Consider the following 9,474-nt stretch of genomic DNA (forward strand, 5'->3'; position numbering starts at 1 on the left):
AGCTAAAACAACGCAAATCAGAGGGTGAAAATCTATGCCTGAAAGAAATACAATGGGATACTAAGAGAAATAGTCAGTGGAACAGATATACAACACTCCTGATTGCTTTCCAGAAGGAGAGTTCTTTATGGTTTGTATAGCTCAGTTGTCAGTGGGGCGGTGGATTATGGTCCCTTTAATCAAACACGGTGTTGTATTCCCAAACAGTGTGCACCTGTGCTATTTCCAGCTGCTGCAAGCTGGGGTAGAATTTTTCTGGTGACCTAAAGTCATGTGCCAGTTATTCTTTGCTGCTTTTGCCTGAGCTTCAGAACTATAATAGCAATTACCCTCCACTACCAGGATTGTGGAAAAGAGGAGAGCAGTAGAAATAGAGGGAAAAAAATCACTTCCCATATCCTTATCTGTCTTCAGCATGTTGTTTCACAGTGGACTTCTACCAAATGGGTTGTTGCCTTTGCAATGCTGATGTAGAGAATGAAGAAGAAAACCTTTTAGGGAAGTATTTGACAGCAGTCTGGATTACACCTTCTGCATGGAGGATAAGTAGGCTGATTGAAGCTGTCTGTCAAAATTTGGCTGGAGCAGTTAGCTTCACCTGGCTTATTCCACTGGAAGTCAATGTCACATTTTAATGCGAATTAGCTTTTAAAGCTGAAGGCTGGGAGGAATTTGCTTCTTATTTCTGTTCTGTACCTAGAGATAAGTAGAAGGCAGTATTAGGCAGTAGTGGAAAGTGAAGGATGGTGAGTCTTGTAACAATGCCTTACACATTTTTACAGTGCCTTTTAAACAAGATTTTAGAATGTACTTTATATTGTGAATGTAGAAATGTGTGTTGTGATGTTATAATGGTTCTGGTTAGACACATAAATTTATATTAGGTTCTGTAACAGCATACAACTAATATATTTAACATGTTCATTACTCCAGAAGTTTAATTATTTCAAGAATCTTTTGTTACCTTGTGGAATACAACTGTATAAAGTGGGGCTGTGAAACAGGCTAGTGATGGATGTGTCCAGAGTTCACCCAGGCGAAAACAAGGTTGATTCAGTTAAGTTTTGGCCACAGAACACACACTTGTTCGTACCTGATAGCAGTAGCTGTAATAAGTAGATTTTGCTTTACCTATTGTGACATAAGCTTGTCAGTGCTACAACACTTGTAAGCTCCTTAGATACTAGATTAATATTGCTAGTAAGTAATTTGATGAGCTAAAGCTGATGTTATGGGTTTTGATAATCTCTTACTAGAAGTAAGTGCTTGACTTCAGGGTGCTTGGAAAGCTGTTATATAGGTTTAATTGGTTTTGAGCACTTCAGCAATATTGGCCAAGGAAAGCTGATACTAGCCTTGCATTGTGTAATCTTGCTTATATGCAGCATGCTTACTCTTTTGTATTTATTTAACTATTTGTGATTCAAAGAATAAACAGAAATGGGTTTGAGTTCTATTGCCATTTGTATTTCTTAAATAACCACTCAATGGAATGGGGAAAAAAACTGTTTACGTGCTGGATGCCCACTGAGATTTTTGTGAAAACAGATGTGCTGTGAGCTGATACCTTAATAGGATATCCTGATTTACTGCTTTACTTATGAGAAGAGTAGCTGTGGGTTGTATTTTTACTAAGTGAAATAAATCCAAAACTAAGAGGAGATGTGGAAAACAGAAAAAAATTTTTTTCCTCTCAAGCTCAAAACTTTTTTCATTAATGAAACTCTCTGTTTATTCACACTTCTACTAGAACAGGATAGGAAAAACTCTCCATAAAAGATGGAAAGGATGGCATTCATCATTCTCACTCAAGAGACCATAATGTAAAAATACACCATTCCCATAACCATGTAAGTTTCTAAGAACTCATTTGTTTCACATACTTTGAATAGAATGCACGTAAGGCTTTCAGGGAATGCTATTCTCATGTCTTTGTGAAGCCAATAGAATGATACCTTGGTCTAGCGTTTAGTTGCTTCCCTCACTGCTAATGGTATTCTGGTCTTCAGTAGGTCAAGGGAGGGGATCTTTGCCTTCTGCTTGGCAGTGGTGAGGATACACCTGGGGTGCTGTGTCCAGTTCTGTGCTCCTCAGTACAAGAGAGACATGGACATTCTCGAGAGAGCACATTAGAGTGCCATGAAGATTATTAAGGGACTGGAGCATGTCTTCTATGAGGAAAGACTGAGGGAGCTGGGATTGTTCAGCTTGGAGAAGAGAAGGCTTTGGGTGGGGGAAATCTTATCTGTGTATATAAATACCTGAAGGGAAGTGGTAAAGAGGATGGAGACAGGCTCTTCTGATTGGTGACCGGTGAGGATAAGAGACAAAGGGTACAGACTGTAATACAGGAGGTTTTGTCTGAACATCAGGAAACACTTTATTGTGAGGATTATTGAGCACTGGCAGAGGCTGCCCAGAAAGGTGGTGGCATCTCCATACTTAAAAATATTCAAAAGCATTTTGGACATGGTCTTGTACATTCAGCTTTAGGTGATCCTGCTGCAGGGGGATGTTGGACCAGATGACCTCCAGAGGTCCCTTCCAACCTCAGCCAGTCTGTGATTCTGTGACTTACATTCAGTTTGCATGTCTCTCTACAAAGCTCTGACTAACAGACATTTATTGAACAAAAGCCAGTTATGGCAATGGGTTTCCTGCAGCAGTTTCAAGGCCATAGAATTAGTTCTTATGCAGCTTTTGATTTTCACACATGTGGCGTAATTATTCCTAATTTTTGACCACTACAGTTGGATAAAAGATACAGGAAATTCACAAAATACTGAGATTCTCAAGGCCAAGAATTATAAGCTAACCAACTGAATAAAAATACTTGTACTATCTGTCACAGAAGGCAGAATAATACAGAAGAAATTTATGTTAATGAAGTTTCAGGATAGGCGTCAGAATTATTCACACACTAAAGGACTTGATAATAGGCCAACATAAACAGAAGCATCTGTCTTTCTGAAGTGCTGGCTGATTAAGAAAATTACTGCATGTGTTTAACTAAGCTTTTATACTAACCTTAGGTTAGTGGTGAGGATTAAAGGCTTTGTAATTTTTTTGATGGAGAATTTTTAATTTCATCTTTGTAGAAAGGCGCTTAAACAAACACTTTCATTTACATGTTGGGCTTGAGTATGATTTGTAAAACTGGAAGCTGAAATGTGTAAGTAGCTGTAACTAATGGGGAGAAACGATAATACAAGAACTGTTGGAGGGCTTCTTTGCCTTCTGCTGATCCACCTGCATAGAAAAGATTCTCTGAGCACCTGATTCACTGGGGTTTAGTGTCACTTGGCATTACTGGAGCAGCCATTGCATTGTGCAGAGGCCAATATTTTCAGAAGACAAACTCCTCTTCCGCAGTTTTCTGGAGCAAGTACAGGTGTTTGGCATCTCTCCTGAAAGTGAATGAAGTCACTAGATTCTGGTAAGCTTTGCACTACCACAAAAAGGCATATGCTTATCTATTTTTAGAAACAAGTGTTATAATAAAAGTTTTGTGAAGTAAAGACTGCAGTAATATTACATGGACTCTAAATTGCTTTCATGCATGAACTAAATAAAGTTCTAAGAGGGTATAAGAAATACTCCCTATCCCCAAATCCAGTTGCTGAGACAATGTTTTAACGTGTTTCCAAAGTTATGTGGCATGTTCTACCTTATTGTTGAGAGGCCTGCAGTTTACCAGTGTAGTACTATGAGCATTTAGTTCTAGGGAAGTAGTTTGCTTCATGTATACTGCAGCCTGGCTTACAAGAGGGAATAGCCTTAGAGAACCCAGCAGGACTGGGTCTGCTGCCATAGAGCAAACTGAAGGAATGTCACATTCATTTTTTGTTGTTGCTTTGTCCAACAACCAACAAATCAGAAAAGAGCAGGTTGAGTGAATGCCAAATTTAAGCAAGCTACTCCCTTGCCATGGAGTTTTCCGATTTCAGGTAGAGGAAACAAACCAACCTCCAAAGAAATGGCTATTAATGCTTCCAGAAATTAATATGTAGCAAAGACCCATTGAGTAATGTCATCCTTCTCACTTAATATCATTCCAGACAGGAAACAGTAGAGAAGACAGCATATCTGTGGAGTTAGAGTACTGTTAAAAACCAGAAGCTTGCATTTGGGGTGGGCCATCAGAACTGACTTTGATTTCTTTCTGCCTGCACCTGGGTGCTTCCCGCAAATCAATACAGTTCCTGTAGGGAGAAATCTTAGTCCTCGGAGAATTAATTGGACAAGCTCACCTGAGAAATTCCTTTACATGAGTTTTTAAAAGTTTACAAACTACGGGTTATATCTCGTCTACATTATGGTGAATGAATAGAAATCCATTAGGGAAAATCAATTTGTTAATTCCACAATGTTCATCTTCAGTAATGAATATTGTTCTCTTCTGTCAGGGTTGTATTTACAAGCAATTGAAACTCAATAGCAACTAAGTCTAGGCAGAGATCCTTCCCAGACCAAAGTTCAGGAGATGAAGAAAGATACTTGTACTTCTGAAAGGTTGTTAGATATCTTAGAATTTCCTCCTGTTTGTTGTTCTCTTTTATAATGATTTCTTTGACGACAGTATTTTCTGTAGATCAACTTAATAGGCACACAACTGTGATTTGGAAGAAACTCCAGCTCAGTGTTTTCACCTCCTTAGCTGTTTAATGAACCAGCACTTCCCTCCTGTAAGTTTAATGGATTATTCTGCAACTAAATGAACCTCATCCACAAAGAGAAGCAGATAGAGCAATTACTGATAATTTCATCAAAGAAAGCTGACAACTCATCTTGTCAAGTTAGTGAGATGTCTGTAAAGTTGATACATTTATTTTATTTTACAGGTTTATTACTCAAGTAGGTTTTGTTTTAGGCATGTACTTTTGTAGGTATAAGATACGTTTAAGAATACTGTGTTCATTTCAGGGCAAGGGTTATTCTGTAGTCCCTGTATTAAGCAGGGGGGCAATAGTCAACCTCCCCATTTCCAGAGGAGCAGAAGGGGGGAAGACTTATTTATTTCAGCCAAATTACCCATTCCTTTACAGGATCAGGAATTTACTGAAATTTTGAAGGAGGTACAGCTTTTTTCAGGGCAACCATGAAAAGAAGGAATTATAGTTTTTACTAACCTCATGAGTTGCGCAAAACACCAGAGTTCCTGGGTCCTGCATCTGTATCACAGCCAAAGACACATTTTTCCAGTCCATGTGTGGGATTTTTTGTATGTCTGTGTGGTTGCTTTGGGTCAGAATACATTCTTGCCTTAAATTTCTGTAGCCTAAACTTCCATTTTCCATTTGGGCAAACAGGTAACAGTTCGGGTCATAGATGAACAGCTGTTGTTAATAACTCTCAAAGTAAGAAAGTTAGCTAAGTATCCTATAAGAAATAATGTTTCAGGAATGACTTAAAGAAAAAGAGGAGGGTTAAATTCTCTCAGCAGGAATTAGTGCAAAGACATCAATGAATACTGCAATGCCTTTTTCAAGAGAAGATAAAACAAGGCAATTTGAAAAAAAAAAACCAAAACACCAAACCTGTGAAAGTGAGTCTTTTTTGCATCTTCCTAATTCTTTTAGTCATCTGTGTGTGCATATATGTGATATGCCTTTGTGTGTGTATATAGATATATCTGCGTTTGAACATTCATTAGCATATTCATATACTTAGGTGCCTATAACAGACCCTTCTCTTTAAAGTCATGAAGTTGTTTGCTGTGAAGACCCGTACAACTGTGAAGTCATGAACTTACTTTTTACAGGAAATATCTTCCACTAAAGGTTCATAATTCATATGGAGGCACCAATATTTAAACAGTAGTAGTGGTATTTTCATGTGGAGTGTGCATCAGTTACATTTTCAGATGGACTGTTGCATCACAATAGTACGTAGGTACAATACAAATGTATATAATCACAAATGAATATATTAGCAACTTCATATTATTAGCTCAGAGTAGTGATTTAGAGACTCCATATCGGTTGAAGGATTGGCTTCTTTTCAGTGAGAAAAATTTAGGATTTGATCAAGCCATTTCTGGGTGGCAAAATTAATTTGGATGTTTAAAGATCAAGCTTCCCAGAGCATAAGCACAAATATCATTATAGCAGCCTATTCAGAGGTACTTCTTTGCTTCCTGCTGCAGCAATAATTTAATTATAAATTGAAATTAATTTTAAATAAAGTTTTTTTTTCTATTTTGGTGTTTTGTTTGTTTAAGGAGCACTAACAACTGTCACAAGCTAAAAGATTTGCTAATACCTTGAGGTCCAGTTGTATCTCTCATTTTGTCTGTCTGGAGCTCTGAAAGAACTACCTACCTGAAAGAAGTACGTACCTCACAGACAATGTATGACATTGAGTGGTATGTTACTCCCTACTATAAAAGCAAAGAGTAGAACAGATAATCCCAGCTAAGAGTTGAGAAATGAGGAACAAGATTTAGTGAAAAAACAGTTTGGTTTGGATTTTCTTTTCTTTTTTTTTTTTTTTTTTTTTACATATTTGTACTATGTTGAGAAAAAGTTTTTGTCACTAAGCTAGTTATTTACCTTATTTTATATGAAAATTGTTACTTGCTCTGCACCATGTTCTATATGTGATAGAAATTTCTTTGTTATAAATTAACAACTGAGGGGAGCAATGGATCAAGAACTCTTGTTTTCTGTTACTGAATGTCTTGGTAATTCATCAAGATGATGTTGTTTGTGAAGCACTGTGGTTTTGTTTCCTTTTTGTGTTCTATGGCCCAATATAAGTTAATATAGGGCTTGTCTACTTATTTACAGGATAAGAATCTAATTTTACTGTTTTTGTAGAATCATAGAATGGTTTGGGTTGGAAGGGACCTTAAAGACCACGTAGTTCCAACCCCCCCTGCCATGGCCAGGGACACCTTCCACTAGACCAGGTGGCTCAAAGCCCCATCCAGCCTGGCCTTGAATACTGCCAGGGATGAGGCATCCACAATTTCTCTGAAAAAACCTGTTCCAATGTCTCACAGTGGTGAAGAACTTTTTCCTAATGTCTTACCTAAGTCTACCCTCTTTAAGCTTAAAGCTATCGTGCCTTGTCCTGTCACTACATTCGTTTGTATTGTATCCCTTTTTGCTTTTTAGCCCCTTTCTAGCTTTCTTGTAGGCCCCGTTTAGGTACTGGATGGCTGCAATTACGTCTCTTCTGAGCCTTCTGTTCTCTAGGCTGAATAAGTCCAGCTCTCTTAGCCTGTGTTCATAGGAGAGGTGCTTCAGCTGTCGGAGCATCTTCGTGGCTTTCCTCTGGACTTGCTCCAACAGGTCCACATCCCTCTTGTGTTGGGTGCCGCAGAGGTGAATGCAGTACTGCAGGTAGGGTCTCACGAGAGCAGAGGGGAAGGATCACCTCCTTGGACCTGCTGGTCACGCTCCTTTTGATGCAGCCCAGGATACGGTTGGCTTTCTGAGCTGCGAGCCCACACTGCCAGCTCACGTTAAGTTTCTTGTCAACCAACACCCCCAAGTATTTCTCCTCAGGGCTGCTGTCAGTCCATTCTCCCTCAGCCTCTACTTGTGCTTGGGGTTGCCCTGTCACAGGTGCAAGACCTTGCACTGGGCCTTGTTGAACTTGAGCTTCACACAGGCCCACCTCCCGAGCCTGTCAAGGTCGCTATGGATGGCATCACTTCCCTCCAGTGGTTTGATTGCTTGGTGTAATTTAGGGTTGACTATACAGGCATCATGGCCATTACAGCTACATGGAACTAGAAAAAAAAAAAAAAGTTCAGTTAGTATATGTATATGTGTGTTCATCTAAACACACATTTTTATATAGAAGTCTGTATATATACATATGTTTATATTTTCATCAATGTGTAAAAAAAAAATAATAATCTCAACATGGTCATTATCCCAAGTCTGTGTGTCCCCATCTTGATTTTATGTCCTTGAACTAGGCCTCTTGTCTTCATTTTGCTGAATTGCTGTGCCTTCTCTTGTAAAATGCAGGAGTTTTGAGAACCGAAAAGATACTGCTTCCTTTCTTGAACTCTACCTGGCTGAAACTCTTAGATATCACTACTCAAAAAGAGTTACAGTGTGAGCAATGTACAGCTTATGCAATTTTAAAGATTACTTAGACAGTAAAGCTATGGTGTGTATTCTCTCACACACACTAATGAATTTCTAATGACTATCCAGTCATACAAAGAGATCATTTCCTTACTAAGATAATATTCTTTTATGTCCCTGCATTTTCTTTACACGAGCCATTACTGCGCTTTTCATGTTTCAACCTGCTTCCACCTTTTTAAAAGGCCTCTTTAATTTTCCTTTTTCTTGATCTTATGAAACATTCTGTACCTGAGCATTTTTGGCAACTCATGAGCAAGCTTTCCCTGTCTGCAGAGAGTCTGTTTTGGCTCATCCTACTTCCACAGTGCAGCTGGGCATGCTAGATTGAATTTTTCTGCTTCATACTTGCCAGCTGCTAGGCCTTAATCTTTTTCTAAAACCAAGAATTATCAAACAACTCCTCAACTTTTTCTTTCATTACGTAGCAGAGGCCCATATGGCAGATTTACATAGGAAGACAAAACAAAGCAATTCTGCAATTATCCTCAAAGCAAAGGCTTCTGTGTTGAATCAGGCAGTCCCACTGCACAGATTTTGGTGGAGCAGCCTTGTGTGTCTTTCTGACAAAGCAGTAGACTAAACTGAGATCACTGAATTTTAATCTGTATTTTAGCATTGGCTGCCTGTATCATATGGTTAGTAATTTCACTTTTTTCAGTTTAGATTGAAAGGCCGCCAGAATGAGGACTGTCTTTTCCTGTGTTGCCATGTTTGCACAATGTGGTTACAGTAGGTTCCAAACCTTCAGCATTACTTCAGCATCAGAAGTTTGCTTCAGTTGCTGACATCATATTCATGATCTAGACACAGTCTTAGCTGCTTCCATGTGTTGGAGGACATCTCCAACATTTTCAGCTCAGCTTTTGAGTTTTCATTCACTCTGTTTTACAGTGAAAGGGATGAGAAGGCCTTCAAACTGAAGTTATATAATGACTGTACTCCATCCCCTAGAAGGACATCACATCCTTGTTCTGAGGTGAGGCCGCAGCCAACCAACAAGTTCTTTTACTTCCAAGAGATGAGAGTTGACAGATACCACTTTAAATGCATATGTTATTATGCTAGACTGAGTTGAGGTAGCAAAGGTGACAGGAGTATAGAATGATTGAATTCTAATCTGAATTTCCGAGGAAACATTAATTATACAACTTTATTACTTTGCCACTTCTTTAACTGTACACAAATTTTGTTTTGAGGGTGGATTCTGCAGCAGCAGGAAATCAGAAATACAAGGGTGTAAGTGGTTCAGCTCCGTTAATACTGGTCTAATAGCCAAAAGTACATTTCCCACCAGCTGTCTCCCTGAGGCAGCCTGGAAAAAAAATGTAATATTTTGACCTGATCACTTAATATAATGGGTAAAATT

This window comes from Lathamus discolor, chromosome 3 (assembly GCF_037157495.1).
Source record: "Lathamus discolor isolate bLatDis1 chromosome 3, bLatDis1.hap1, whole genome shotgun sequence".
Classification (NCBI taxonomy): Eukaryota; Metazoa; Chordata; class Aves; order Psittaciformes; family Psittacidae; genus Lathamus; species Lathamus discolor.